This window comes from Vidua chalybeata, chromosome 1, assembly GCF_026979565.1.
Source record: "Vidua chalybeata isolate OUT-0048 chromosome 1, bVidCha1 merged haplotype, whole genome shotgun sequence".
NCBI lineage: Eukaryota > Metazoa > Chordata > Aves > Passeriformes > Viduidae > Vidua > Vidua chalybeata.
The window spans coordinates 88316246-88332610 of record NC_071530.1 but is presented as its reverse complement, the minus strand read 5'-3'; the positions used below and the strand labels follow the sequence as shown (position 1 = coordinate 88332610).

At 37.5% G+C, this 16365-nt stretch overlaps 1 protein-coding gene across 1 annotated transcript in view; it reads left to right on the top strand.

Moving 5' to 3' along the window:
• The window catches only part of MOCOS (molybdenum cofactor sulfurase), a 212855-nt gene that overhangs the window by 31720 nt on the left and 164770 nt on the right, over positions 1-16365 (top strand). The window lies entirely within an intron of this gene.

The window sequence follows — 16365 nt, the reverse complement described above, 5'->3', positions numbered from 1 at the left end:
CCTGCACTCTTTTGATGACTTTGATGTGATACCATTTTCTAAGGGTCATCTGTAATGCCTAAAGAAAACACCTCACTTTTGAAACACAAGGTATTTGGACAATCAAGTCTTGAATCATATAAATTCTTTTTCTCCCAGATGCTCAAATCCTCAAAGTCCTGTAGTTAATTTAGTGCTGTATTACAAGTCCAACGTTTTAATTAAGATGTAGGACTTGGAATTTCAGAAGGGATTAGTAGTAAGATGGTATGGTAAGATAGTAAGGTGACACGAGGTGCAAAAACATAGTTAAAATTCAGATAAAATTAAATGGGGTGTAATGGCTTGTCAGAACTTAGAAAAAGCTTATGGGAATGTGTACATTGTTTTACAGTAGGTACTTTCACTGGAGCAATAAAATACCTTTTAAAGCAGTTTTTGTGTAACTTTTAAGAGTAGAAAGAAAAAAGGTAAAATTGAATGTTGGGGCTTCTGGGGCTTTCTGCAAGAAAATGAACTGATTAAATAAAGTATTCCTTTGGAAGTTCTGGATGGAGTGTGCTGAAGGTACACATCTTGCAACTGATTTGTCATGATTTACATCATGATGAAATATACCACTTAGGCACTTTGTTATTGGTTTTAAGGATTTGTTTCAGAAAACTCTTGATATTCTATAAAATGCATTTTTATCATAGAATATGGATGCTTTGAGTTTATTTGCCTGCTTTTAATGACACTCTTAAGGCAAGTAAAGAATGTAATGGATTCCTATTTTATTTTCTTCCTTGAAAGTAAATATTTCTCCAAAACACATCACAGAATTCAGATCAATAGCATTGTAGTGTTCATAGTTGTAATGAGGAAAATCTCTTTTATACCTTTCTGCTGCATTTTCTTTGACTGTTTTTATGGGAGTGTAAAAAACCCAAGATTTCTAGTCGGATGCTGCTGCTGGCTACAATCTGTTTCCACCTTCCCATCTCCAGCTTTTCTGGAGAAAGCATTTCTTTTTGCTTCTGCCACAACCCTATCTTAATGCTGTGCAGGATGACAACCTATTAATGTATGGCCAAATGAAATGAAAGTGACTACCCATGAGGAACAGCTGTCTTCAGAAGTAGACACTTACAGCCAGTTATAGCAATACCCACAGTCTGCAGTCTTTTGATCAGACCTGTGTGCTTGCATGCAGAGTTAGCATTCTGATTTCCATTTACTGAGTGCTGTTGCAATGTTGCTGTTTCACAGTTCTGCTTAAGAAGGCACAGTAGGAAGTGTAACTGCTTTTAGAATACTTACTACTGTACTGTGTGTTCTTCATTGTTAGGGAGTAAGGAAATAGGCTTTCACTGACTAAAAACCTAGATCACTTGAAAAGAATTTACATCTTCAGCATGTTTTATTTTGGATGCTGCTTTTAAAGAGCTTGAGACTTTTTTAAGGGTAGAATGGGAGATGACAATGTTAGTATTGAGGGGGTTTTTGTGTGTTTTGTTTTTTAAAAAATGCCATCTGAATGAACATTTTTTGTTATTACACCTGATAGAATTTTTCATCTGTCCCTAAAGAAATGCGGCCATTTTTAAACTCCCAATAAAAATTTAAAAAGCATAGTCATCAAAAAAGCATAGTCATAAAAATTCAGGAAGAAAATGCCCCAAACCTACAGTCAATAAGTCAGCTATCCAAAATGCAATAAAAGTATATTAAAAATCTATACTTCTATGCCACTGTAGCTAATCAAAATAAGCAGTATGACAAGACAGGGAGACAGGCAGCTCTGTCCTGCATCACAGTGCATGGATTGGATTTTCTTAGTGAAATTCAGCAGGTAGTTTTAGAAATCTTAAAATTAGTTGCCAGCTTTTAATTTGGCTTTTGCCACATGGCTGCGGTCAGAAAAAAAACTTTTTTTCAGTGTTTTACTCCAAGACAATGCTATTTTATTTTTTTTAATTATTTTCTAATTTTGATTTTCTGATGTGATGGTACAATCAACTAATTAAAAATTTACACCAGACTTAGTTTCAGATTTATTTTTGCTGATATGGGTGACAGCAGCATCAGAATAGACTTTGCTAATCTGTCAGTGTACACTGTTTAATGTTACAAAGCTGAGGGATTTGGTTTTACCTTCATATCTGCTTGACAGAGAGAAACCATTCTTAGAATATGGCTTTGCAAGAGAATAACATAAATAATTAAATAATTGAGTCAGTGGATGTTTTCTCAGATTTTATTATAATAAATGCTTACAAAATAAGCATTTATTATAATAAAATGCTTTACCTCTTGACCAACTCAAGTGCAATCAGATTAGAAAAAAATATTTTATTCTTAAAAACATGCTTCTCTTTCCTTAATGTGGACTGCTGAGTGGTTTTAAGTATTGTGCATACCTCAACATTAACCATGAATGATGCTGAAAAGAGGAAGCAAGAAATATAATAAACCTTACTGAAATGTATTAAATGTATGTGTCAAAAGATTATAGATCCTTTTTTTATTACTTTGCTTATGGATGTATGGCACTGCCATTGCTCCATTTCCACCCAGCTAGAGAGCAGGAGTACAGTATCTCCTTATGTTGCTGCAGTTAATGTAACTCAGAAATTCATTACACTGAGTATTAAATAACCCTTTTCCCATATGCAAGCATTTTAAAATACTAGATTTCTGAATATTTTAACACACTGTCCTCATGGATCTTGCACTTGCAATATGAAATAGTGCAGCAGTGTCTTCTAACCAGAATCAGACTGAAGTTGTTTGAAATCTGTGGTATGTTTAAGATATACAACAGGATACAGGATACTTTTTCATGTACACAGTGCTGTAATAGAGTTTTGATGTTCATCCTTGAACTTTCGGGTCCTGTGAAGTGTTAAGCTGAATCATAATTTGGGAATTCAAATATATATTTTTTAAAAAGGCCAGAAATTTCAGTTATGACTTTGGTACCAAGCATCTCCTAGACTGTGGCAATATATATATTACAGAATTGTCTCGCTGAAGCAAAAATGATTGAGCATTGAGCTAAATGGGATCAAGTTAAAATATAGAACCACAACATGTATTTCCATAAGGGCTTCTCTCAAAACATGCTGTCTAAGTGAACTGTAAGAGGAGATTAATCAGTACATACAATCAAAAACAGGTACAGTGGGCATGCACAATATGACTGTAAATGGCTCAGTGTTTTAAAAATATATTTGTTTCTGTGGTAAAACACACAGGTGGTACCAGATTATGCTAAGCAAGCAGTCTCATAAGTACTGTTTATAATTTCATTTGCATTATAGTTTTAGAGAACATTTCATGATAGCAAGGTAGAACTTTACATTCCTTCTGCAGGAGTCATACCTTGCTTATGAAATAAGTTTCCATTACAAGTCTTTTCTTTAAGTTAACACATTTTGAAATGGTCTGTTGTTCAAGATAGGGATTTTGTTTGATTCCCAGGTTTAAGAAGTTCCATGTCTGGACCTGATACATACATGAAAATGGCTTGACCTTTTCTGCACAGTAAGAAGTAGTAGATACAGTGTCTTCTTATTATTGATTTGTTCTTTGCAAAGGTCATTGACAGGAGTCCGTATGGATGAATGACATCTGAGCACTGCATCCTGTCTTCCTTAATGGCACCCATCAAAACCTTGAAAACCTTGTTTCCAGTCTAGGGTGGTTCAGCCCTTTTGCATGCTTGTTTTAGAATGCCGCATGCAATCACTGCTTTTCCTGATCCCACTGCTCAGTGGGACAACTCGGAAGTACCACAGTCAGGGAAGTCCAGCAAAAGGTCACCGTGCTCAGAGCAGTGACTGTACATGTAAATGAGAGAGGCATTAGAAGATAATTAGGAATAATGGATAGGTTTTTTGGAAGAGCATAGGCAAGAGGGCTGATCTTTTCCTTGTGGTTCATGAAATTATTTAGGCGTGCAGTTAAACAATACCAATGTGCCCCCAGTGCATGGCTGAGCCCACTGTGGGCTCTGTCATGTGCTGAGTGACAGCGCAGCAGGAGCTTTGGTGCAGATGCTTCTTGTTTTTCCCTCAGCCACACCTAGCCTTTTGTTCAAAGGACTCAATTTTATAAACAGTTGTTTCTATGAGCCAATCCATTACTTTTGGAGGGTTTACTCTTTGCAATCCTATGCAAGGTCATAAAATGCTTCTGGTCAGGGTACCAGAGTTAAGAGACTGTTTTAAGAACAAGTAAAATCACTTTGTTTTACTTTGGAACTTTACTCCTGGACTTTCAGCTCTTTTTTAATAAATTCATTAATCATTAACTTGATGAGCTGAAGCTTTAGAAAAGAATTTGCTAATACTTTCTGTTACTCTTCTGGTAGTCAGCTTTATACCTTCATATATATGGAGAGTAGCCAATAAAATTGGTACATGCACGGTCATGCTCTCTTACTAAACTTTGTTGCATAGAGAGTCAAATCTGGAATGCTTCATTTATTGAAAAAAATAAATACTTCAATAAAATAAATTAAAAGCTGGAGGTCAAGATTGCTAGTTTATGAACAAAAAGGATGAAATGCTTCTGGGAAATTCTGAGTTTTATTAGTATGGGTGGCTAGAATGTTTTGCATAGAGGTCTGAAAAAGACTGGATACAACCTTTTTTTTTTTTTCTTTCTGATTCAGAAAAGATCCTCTCAGGACTCTGCTTTTATAATATGTTTGTGACAAAGAAGCTATGGAGACTAAGTTTAAATGTGATCTTTCTGTGCCATTGCTCTCTAGATAACATTCAGAGTAGGAAGAGTGGTACAGGCTTACTTGGATTCAGGTTTAGTTCAGATTTTTTTTAAATGGCACGCAGCCTTGATGCGTCCTCAGCTGCGTTTTTGGCCGGGACCCAATGGCCTCTGTGCCCATGAGGAGGTCTTTGAAAGGGCACATGAGCTGATGAGTTAGATAGTCCAACTGGAACAAAACACTGATAAAAATAGTGAAATTTCTCCAGTGCAAATTCCTTTTTTCCATTTTCTCAGTCTCTTTGTCTTTTTCAGGATTCATATGGAAGCTTTTTTCCCCTCCCAAGGCTATACAATACTTATAGAAGAAATGTAGTGTTCCTCCCTCTTCTGGGTTTGCAGCTTGTACAGTGCAGCTGCTGTTCCTAAGCAGCATTGTGAGACACCAGTGGGTGACATTTGTGGTGATGTTTGTGTTGCCTTGGATGTTCAAGGAGCAGTAACATTGTCCTGCCTGGCTGCTGGGAACACTAGCAGTTCCTTTGCCAACTCCAGGGGAGCCTGACAACTTCATTAGTGGCTTACATGATTATTTGTATTTCAAGTAAGGTTTTTGGAAGACCAGATATTTAGCACAAATATAATTTCTGCCATCCCCCCTGTGCACCTGTTGTGCTTGACAACTTTGTTTTGGCTTCAGTGCACTGCTGTTTCTCAGCACAAGTTATGTAGCATTGGAGAGGTGCTCCATCTGACTGATTTTGAGAAATTTTGAAAGCAGTCTTCAGTTATATATGTTGTTCAAAATTCAGCTGATTTTTTTTCACATCTCATTTTTTTGATGTCTATGGATACTTTCTGTTTTGCTCCACCTGAAACTGGCTCAATGATCCTGCAGCAAGAAGTGCATGACTGACAAATTTTACTTGTGCTGTTCATACCTTATGTCATATTTAAAATCATAACTTTGGGAAATACTAATTCATCTACTTTTTTAGAAACACAGAGATAATTTATTTCTAGCCCTTTTAAAATAGTCTCTAATAATCTTTCTGTGAAGTTAGCAAATCCAGTATTGAGCTCTATTTTGACTCTTACTCATTTCACTTGCAAAGCAGTATTTCATTTATTGTTATAATTAAGCTGTTGAGGACACACTGAAGCATTTCCAGGGCCTTCCATGGTGCCTGCCATCTGTGTCTCAATGAATCTGAAATTCTGGTATCATTGCTCCTGCAAGACAGAGCGTTTTGCATTCATCCTTTATTTTCTATCTGAGCCCCACCTTGTTGCACTTTTAACTAGCAGATTTGAGTCCTTAAAAAGTCATCATTTGCACTATGAGTCTTTTTGCTCCCGTTCAAAATTCTGACTGCCAGTTCTGACTCTACTTATTGTTCTGTTCCCTTGGCACTTGGGTATTGTTTTTGTTGCCTCCACTGCATGATCCTTAGTGATCAGGATTTTTAATACTTTAAACACTGGTATCCACTGGAGTAGTTTTATTATAAAGTCCACCTAAGTGAATAGCTATTAGTGTTGCCTGTGTTTTTATTATTATGAATGGGGGCTAACTAATTCATGACTTACTATTTAAATTTTGAATATATATATTTTAACTATTGGTGAACTTCTCATCTCCTGAATATAGCAATGTATTCAGGATCTTCTGCTTTTTTTTCTTCAGAAGCAGATATGATATGCAAGTAGTAGTAACTTTGGGGTAGGTGCCTCTGCAATGTTTGAATGATTTTATCACATTTCTTTTTACTCTTAGAATTATCTTCTGCCCCTGTTACATCAAGCGTAACTGTGGCTGCCTTCTCGTCTGTGATATTCTCTGTTTATTCTCTGCATTGTTGCAGGTTATCTGTAGCTCATCTGGTCTTCTTATAGACAGACCAAACACATTTACTTTGTCAAATGATGGCACAAGCCTTCAGCTCCCTTTCTCTAATGAGCAGGTTGTTTACAGCAGTCATGCTAGATGCCGTAGTCCCAACACTGTTGTTTTTTTTTGTTTTGTTTTGTTTTGTTTTGTTGGTTTTTTTTTTTGTTTTTTTTTTTTGTTTGTTTTGTTTTTGTTTTTGTTTTTGTTTTTTTGTTTGTTTTTTTTTTGTTGTTGTTGTTTGGGGGTTTTTTTGTTTGTTTGTTTTGGTTTTTTTATTTTGCTGCCCTCTCCAACCTGCTGTCTTGCTGAAATTCTCAGTTAATATCCCATGTCTCTTAGCAGTTTTTGTCCACCCCCCAGCACTGAGACTGCACCTGGCCACAGGCAGGTGCCAGCTAGCTGTGTTCATTAAATGTAGAACAGCCTCTTGCTAAGGTCGTGGCTGCCCTGATGAAAACTTTTCTGTGGCAAAAGGCAGGCAGCTGCATGACTTCCAGGCTGCCCAGGGGATGTGTTAAACAACACAGGGAGCAGAGCCAGCAGAGCATTGCAGCAGCAGAAAAACCGGAGGAGGAAGAGTGCAGAAAGATGGGCAGTGACTGCCAAGGGGTGAGGGTGTGGTATAGCCCAGCCACCTTAATCTGGACAGGGATGAAATGAGTATGTCTGTGCCCAGTAGGGGTTTTAGGGTGCCAGGTTTCAGGACAGCCAGGTCAGAAACATATCCCAGCTGATATGGTTCAAGAGTATGGGAATGTACATAACCTTCAGGGTTTTTGTGTTTTATCTTCAGCTATTATAGAGTACTTTTCATATACTGTTAATGATCTTTCCCCATTGTAAGGAATAGAATACTCCCTCTTACACTGGGTCTTGAGAAACCAGTGTCCTTTTGTTCCTACACCAAAATTTTGTGTTGCTTATGGGTATTTCTGGTCTGTTCTACTGATGTATTTAAGTAAAGGAGACCTGTTTTCATAGGCTGAACAAGATATACTCCTCTAGATACTACTTCCAGAATGCATCCTTCATCCCCCATGCCAATCTCCATGACTCTGCCTCTGGGCTTGTTCCAAATTACCTTAATCTTTCTGAAGTGACCAAAATAGAATGGGATTGTTGAAGTAAATCCTGCAGCTTGGCAATTGAGGGTTTGGTAATTGTGAGAGATTAAAAGATTCTTGAGATGGTGGTGTGACCTCATCAAGTGTTCTGGGTGCTATGAGAAGACCAAAAGTATTGTAAAGCTAAGGAAATGGCACGAGCATTTCAAACGAATAAAGGAAATATGGTGGCACAACAGATTTCTAGAGAGAAAGAAAGCACATCTTTCTGGGAATTCTTCTAGAGTGTAATAAATTTGTTGGAACATGAACTTTCTTGTTTGTTGTTGTTATGAAACTTCATGCTAGGCTGGAAGTGATAATGTGGTCCACAAACTGGTTAATACTTACAAGAATGGAGCAAAAATCAAAGAAGATTGTGAGATTTTGTACAGAGTGTTTTTGTTTACAAATACCACAATGACTTAAGGAAGAGAAAATAATTTGATTAAACTTGATCACTTTAAGCATTTAGTTCTTTGAAGCTAAATGCACTAACTTTAATTGGTAATTTGAAATAATAGCAGATAAGTACCTAGAAGTCAGATAGAACTTTGTAGTGTATGCTGGCAGCATTAGTCAGTTCCTTTTAGCTTTCATTATTCTTTCTGTTGTTTCTCTGCTGATTCCATTGATTCAAGTTTCTTACCTGTTTTAAACTTTATTTCTAGTTTGGAGGTAGTAAGAGAAGATGGTGTCCTTGAAATTAAAGGCTGCCTTTAAGAAGAAGCATGAGTCATGGTAAAATACAGGAATATGAAAGATAAACAAAGCAAGACTTAACAGAATGGTCTCCTTTATATTAAGGTTAATAACACTTAGTGAATCCAGGCTTAATTTTCTCAATTTTATTAGTGTATTTGGTATGTGTCAAGGCAGAAGAAAATTGCATCATTGATATTATTGAATGCCAGCTCAATAACATGTTGTGAATAATTTAGAATTTATTTCAAGCTTTTGGATGGTGGGACTGTTTAGAGGAATATGATGTCTATACTTTGGATTTTATGGAGACTCCCTAGCTTGTAATGAATCCAGTGATCACAGGCAATGGTTCTCAAATGAGCTTTTCAACACTCAGGTTTTCTTAGCCATCCACTCACCACTTCTTTTATTTTGTCTGTTTTTAACCATTCAAAAGGGTTTAAAATTTCAATACTTTATTTTGCAAATACCTGTCATGTGATAAAAAGGAGATTTTAGACACATGAAACACTTTTTTGCAAAATCTGTCAGTGGTCACAGACCAGATATTTCTGACTTGTGAGTAAACTATGTATGAAAACAGTATTGCTTTACAGGAAGGGGAAAAAAAATGAACACAAAACTACAAAAAGATACGAACAACATTAAAACTGACCTCTAGAATATAAGGCTGAGGCTTCTGTGCTAACAAGGGAAGCACTCTGCAGCAGAGATATGAGGCACAATCCTAGTTACTTTTCCCCTGCTAAAAAAAAAAAAATTCACTTGTTGGTGCCAAAATCTTGTATGTTGTTGAATTCCGTCTTCTTCTAAGAGCCTGGCTCTCTGGTAAGCTGGGTGTGAAACTTCCAGTTCAATGACTCTCCAGCTAACTTGCAACAGGAGAAAGAGATCTGCCTGCCAGTAAGAGCTTGTCCCAAGAGGCGTACAATCTTGCTGTAAATTCATAAAAGCCGAAAGTTATTTTATTTCACACAGATTTGTCTTCTTATGAAAGGTGAAAACAAGAATTGAAAACGTTCTGTTAGACAATAGCTGCCTTGCTCATCTTGCAGGGCTCTAAAGCCTTTGGTCCTACTCCAATACCCTGCAAACCCTAAAGTCCCCATGTACAAGCTTTCTGGGAAGTGCCTGTCTGGCCTTCCAAGGACCGAACATACGTAAAACTTTATGCCAAAATACTTAATGTGAATTCCATCAATATCCTATACATTGTATAATGTTTCAATAACATACTTGAGGAATGGTTCCTTCCCTGCAAAAGGTATTTATGGACAGTTTTGATAATTTGATTTTTTTCTGCAATCATGTAACAAGACATTTACAATAAGTGTTATTACAGTCTGCCTTATTAACAATTTTGGTGCTGCCATGTTTTGAAATTGGAATGAGACCAGCTGATGGACCTCTGAAGCGTTGTGGCTGAGACAGTGTATGAAGGCAGTGACTGAGCCTAGATTAAAACAGACCTTTTAACTCTTCTTGGTCATGTTCCTGCTGTGTAAAGAGTGTGCTAGAAGCAGGTAATTTCTGCATTATTGTCCATGACTCTGGCACAAACTGCCTGTGTTTGTGATGAGCTCATTGTGTTGCCGAAGTCGGCTGAAACGAGTTTGTACATCTGTCAGCAACAAGTTACCTCAGCCAAGGAAGAAACCTAAACAACCATGGTATAATTCAGCTAACCAGACATGCCTGAACCAAAATAGGTAGGGGCACTGCCTCTCCTCCCTCCTACTTGGCTGACAAAGTTGCTTAGATGAAGGAGGGAAGCCTCCAGCATTCCAGGAATGCTTGTCAGCTGTCTTGAGTGGCTGCCATAATAAATGGTATGCTCTTGCTTGTTTTAAGTCTCTTTCTTTCTCCTTTGGGTGGGGGAAAGTTTTGTGCTAACCTTACATATGCATTGTCTGAAGGCAGTGCATAAAGGTAACTTTCTGTCCTTGGTGTGTGGGACATAGCCCAGTGATGAGTATAATATGCTGCTTCCTTTCTGAAAGGAAAATAAAATAACCTGGTTTACTTTATAGGCACACACACGAGCAAGATATTTTTTCACTGCATTGAGCCATATGTGTGAAAATTTAAAATCAAGGATACATCATGTAGCTCACACAGAAGTTCAGATAGAGAAGACTTAATCTGAAAAACCATAGAAAATTCACAATCCACTGTGAAGTTTATCTGACCATGTTTGCCTATTTAAACATTTAAGTAGGATGGGATGGCCACAGCAAATAGTACAGGCATTTAGCTTTTCTAATGAACTTCAGAATGAGTTTGATGAAGTATGCTTTTAGTATAAATTTGAGTTAAGCTGCATTGTTAAAATGTGATATTATAGGTGGCATTCTTAACAATGAAGTGCAAATGAAATTCTATCTGCTTTTAATTAAATAAGCACACACTCCACTGAATTTTGGAAATTTAATTCTCTTAATCTGAAGTCTCAGGCCCTGAACAACTATTGTAATTTGAAAGATAGTGCTGATATATTTCAAAGCTGTTTGTGTTTAACAAAATACTCATGTTGTTTTCTTTGGTAAATTTGGGGCCCTTTGGATTTCCTCAGGTATCTCTTTTTCAATTGTGTTAAAAAGAGCTGAGGTAACTTTCCCCCAGTTGCCCATGAAAATCAGAGCTGTAAGCACTTGAGTATCAACAACAGGGCTAAAGCACCTGGAATCTAGTGCTGGAATTCTGGAATACTGAGGAGGTGTCGGTTGTGGCTGCACCCTGTGAACAATGCAATGGAGTGTGTTGCTGTACGTGAGGAATTCATGCCTGGCAATTCAGAGCTGTCACAGACCTTGCCAAGTGGAAAGGGGTTGATCACAAATTCTTGCTGGGTGCCCTGCCATTTTTAAACTGTATGGCCGTGATAAGATGCTGGAAAGCCATTTGGCTGAAGATGTTCCTATAGAAGGGTCATAAGGCTTGGAGGAGAGAGAGTCCCCTGACAAAGTCTTCTACAAGATGTAATAAATTCACACTTAGCAGTGCTAATTACTTCATGTTCAGTGTTGTGAGAAGGTGTGTACACCAAATTGAATAGGAAGGGGAAAAGAGGAAAAATAACAGTCAACATTCATGTAATACTGTGCTTTGAGTTGCAAGTCTTTTAGAGAAATTAGTATGTGCTTCACCCTTTTCCTCTTTCTTGACTTTCAGTATCATATGATTCACATTGCTACAAACTAAAACCAAAGATGGATATAGAGTCCTTTAAGGATAAGAAATACAATTTTATTTGGCAAGAGTACATGATAGGAAGTAAGGTCTAATTAATTAACTAGTATGTTGTCCCAGCTCCTGCCTTCCTTAGCAGACACCTGTCTTTCCAAATCAAGACATATGTAAAAAAGAGTTGCTGTTTCTTGAGTTTGGAATAGTCAAATTTAAATGTTTCACTGGAGGGTTTTTTTTGCATACAAAGACCTGCATTCAAACTGTTTCAGAACCATGTATAAGAGGTAGCAATCGTTTTGAATATGTTTATATGTGGTTTATGTGTTTTGGAGTCATCTCAGTTTTATTTTCACAGCTTAAAGTATTTTTCACCTCCATTATAAGTATTTTAAAACCAGTGGCATATGTATCTTTTCTATGTCATTTGCTTGACTTTCATTTTCAAGTCTAATTGACGTTTACTTGCAATGAATTTGAGCTATCAAATCACTAAAACCATTACTGTAGCAGAATCACTCTACCTTTAGGGTGTACTTATATTTCTACATTAGCAGATTTGTGTTTTGTACCTATATAGTGAAATTCCCTGTATAAAACTCAAACAAGAGAAATGGAAATTAAACACTATCTTTTTGTTCCCTCTTTCTAGATGCAAGATTTTTGCTCATGTGGCTATATGACTTCTTATCATATACCTGACCGATATAGTAACTATGGCAGTAGAACTAGCTAAATATGGAATTAAGCATTTGGGAAAACAATATTCAATGTAACTTTTCAAGAAATCAGAGTTGTAGTGCACAATTAACAGCTTAATGGACCTTTACATTTTCTGAGATGTTCATTTTAAATGAGACAGATTGGTTGGCAATGTTTAATAAAAAGTTTGATTACATACAATGTAAAAAGTGAAGACTTTGAAATTAGGCATGTTCAGAAGCAATTTCTCTCAAGCACATGTGGGCTGCTACAGAAGGAGAGCATGTGTGAACGAGCATGTGTGAACTTGATGGCTTAGAATATAATTACTGAGGTTCACAGCATATTGTAAGTAATTTAAAATTTGTGAATGGCAACTCTCTGTGAAGGTTTAATCACAGCAAAATGTAAGTGTTGTTAAACTTGTTTTTACAACTACAGTGAAAGAATTACCCTCATGATTTATTCTGTGTAGCATACAGATCAGTGTCAGTTTTTAGAAGGAAAGGAAAAAAAAACAGCAAAGCATTATTTGGTGAACAGAGGTCAGCAGACTTACCTGATGGGGCATTCTGTGTTTGAAGACAGCTTTTAAGGGAGCTGTGGGATAAGTTGTCACATAAATAATGCTCTACCAGCTTTGGTCATGTGCTATCTCCCATGGGCTCCTTCCATGCCTTTTCCAGAGGTACACCTCTTGTACCTGCAGACTGGAGCTGCTGACAGTCACATGAAGTCCAGATGCCAAATGTGGGGCTGGAGCAGTGGGGACACACACATGTGCACAGTACCAGCTGTGGTGAAGAGAAGTCATTTTGGGCAGGCAGCAAGGCAGGCGAATGGACGTGGTCAAAACCAGACTTGCAGCAGCTCACGATAATGCCTATGGCACATGGCATGTCTCGGGTCCCAGCTAGCCTGGGCTCCTGTCTCTGAGAGTGGAGCTGTAAGATGGTAAGTACTGCCCTGGAACGTGGCCTTCTGTCAGTGCTGAGTGGACATTCAAATTGCTTGAGACTTGCACTGACTCGAGGATCTGGGGCTGGAAAATCCGGGATTCTGAGTATTGCTTGGTAGAGATCAGCTTTCTGAAGGCTTTGCATAAGGAAATTTTGTTCTCAACCTGTCCCATACATTAGTCCCACTGTTAATGGTGTCAGAGAAGTTGTGGTAGATGGATTTTGGCTATTTGTAACTTCAAAGCTTTTGGGTCTAGCACAAGCAAGTGTGTTGCTGAGGAAAAGCTACTGATACAATGTAAAGAAGAAAATGAAAATCCTAAATTCTTCCTAGAAAATCATGAGAAGATTATTATTGAGTTATGCAACAACTTAAGGTCTGTTAGACCTATTAGAAAATGAATACATTTTCCTCCATGCATTGGTAGTCCCACTGCCACTAAACTTTTTGAACTTACAGTGTTTATAGTTTGTTGAGTACAATCTGTTATGGTAATGGTGTTATATTTGCTTATTTATGTAGGTAATTTTAAATGGAACCTCTCACCATTGTACTAGGTGCTTTGCAGAAAAAAATTAAAAACATAAATCACATAAGCTACCTGCAGTGGATACAATAAGTAAGGGCTGCTGATAAAAATGACCACAAAAGCATATAGCTGAATTCTCTAAAACAAAACTAAAGACAGAGAAATTGATGCAAGTCAGGAGAGAAGAACTGCTAGTCAGATGCAAAAATTAAACAGTGACTCTCTGTACTTTCTCTGGATCCCAGCAGCAGTTTGTACTGGGCCAAATTGACTAATGGACTAGAAGTAGGGTTCTGACAAATTTAATCATATATTTTCTACATTTCTTGAATAAATATTTCCTCCCTTTTCCTCAGGCTCTCTGCTCTAGATATGTTCTTACGGGTTTGTCTGCTGATTTCATAACAATGCAAAGGGATTATTATGTTTTCTTTCTGCTACTGTGGGCAGGTGATTTGTCTACAGAAAACAGCATTTTAAGGCAGAGCAGCATTATATGCAGAACCCCAGTTTTGTGCTCTTTAATACCTGTGTAATGTGTGTGTGATGTGCCTAGAAGGCTGGTAATGTGAAGGGGGAAAGAAACCCAGCAAATTCAAGTCTGTGGGTGGTAGGCTACTGAGAAAGAAAACTCTTTGGTCTTTACCTATGCAATTCTATTTCTGAGAGCAGAAATAGGAGCAGACTGAGATGAGAAGCCCTAAAATAATTTTGAAAACCCAGAGGGCTTTTGTAGTGCTATGTGGCTGCCATGATTTTATTTTTATTGGTTATATTTTTCTCCATTTTGCTAGCACACCTTTTCAACCCAAGTTTTATAAGAAATTCTCTTTGAGAAGTTTTTCAGCCATTTTCACATCCTCTTAATGCTGAGCTCCACATTTTAGGACTTTGGACGTTCTTTTCTGTCCTCTTACTTCATGACATGGGATAAGACTGATCGCATACTATTATTGCCCAGAGAAGAGTTACACTTTAAGGAGAAAAGATGTACTGCCATTCATCACTGTTTTCTATGATCTTCAATCTTTTTCCTGCTTGTTTGGTATCCAAAGTATTATTTTCTGATTTCATAGACTACATTGGTTTTACCTGACTGTTTTAACTCCTTGTTTTAACCCTCTTCACTGATATCGCTGTGAGGCACTTCACTATGTATTTTCCAGTTTAAAAAAAACTATGAGCTCATTTATATCCTGATATTGTCTATGTAAAATAGATTGTCAAATCAGCCTTGCTGCTTCTGAAGAGCTGCTAGAAAAGCAGCAGCCTTCAGGTTCTTGCCTGGTGCCTTCCTTGAAAAAATTTGGAAAGGATGCTTTGGACATGATAATTGTGTCATGGCAGCAAACATTAAGAAAATACTCTGCATTTAATAAACTGCTAACCAAGTAATAACAAGACAAACTTAAATGCCAGAACAGAGTTTATGATTCCAGCTTCTTTTTGCCTCCATGGGACTCGGGAGTCTTGCACCTGGCCCTGTGTCTTATGTCTGAAAAAAAATTTGTGTCTCTTGTGTACAAGAGGAATGGTGCTTGTATTGACTGTGAAATTGTGAGATTGTGGGTGTTAAAGCCCACAGCTGTGACTTCTGCTCCCAAGAGAAAACCTGACATGGTCTCTGTAAATATTAGGAGACTTATGGTATCTCTCTTTTAGCTTTTGAATGCTTCTGGATTGACAGTACTAGTAAAGAGCACTGTAGATTGTTATTGGGCTCAAATGAGCATTTTGCTTGACTGCCTGGCTTGGCTTCTGAGAGGTAGCATATAGCAACATCCTGCTCACTTTTTTCTCACTGGGTGTAGTTATGTGAGTCTATCTCAACTGCAGCTGAGAAACTCAGAATTTTTTTCTTTTTTTTTTTTTGTGTTCCAGAAGTCTCTGAGTCCTTCTCCCCTTAGTTGTACTGATCTGAAATTTGACAGCATCCTCAGGAAGAGCTTGAGGTAGAGATCCTACCAGAGATTGTGACATGACATAAATTTCTCCCTATCCCCCCAAAAAGGCTGCATTTTTACCACTGGGGTTTGTCTTTATGATCCTCTGTGAGTTTTTATTGTGCTGATTAGCTTTTGACAACAAGACAGAGAAGTTACACCAACAACAGAGAATTAAGGTTGGATAATCAGACACAAGGGAGTGTATGAAGTAGAAAAATATGAAGTACATCCTATTCATGCATGTCTAGCATGTAGTCCCCAAGATATTTTCTTAAGCAGTCTTTTCTACCTGATTTGGCCCATGGGTTTGAAACTTCACATTTTTTTCCCCGAGGATGCCACTAGCCATTGGTCAAGAGACTTCGTCCCTAAACACCTCTTTTATCCAATTATTATTAGTTATATGGAAAAGAAGTACTAAGTGGAGAAAGAAGAGGCACATTGTCTCTTTCAGATAGTTTATGTGATACTGGAATTTGTGTGAGCTTCCTGGTCTCAGTCTTGCATAATAAACAACTGTGGTTCATTTTTTAATGGGGTTTTAGCTATTCTGGGGATTCCTTTTGTCTCTCCTAAGGTGTTTGGTCTTATCCTTTATGAAACATGGAAAACAAAGCCACAAACACTTGTGTGTTCAAGAAAACCCATTCT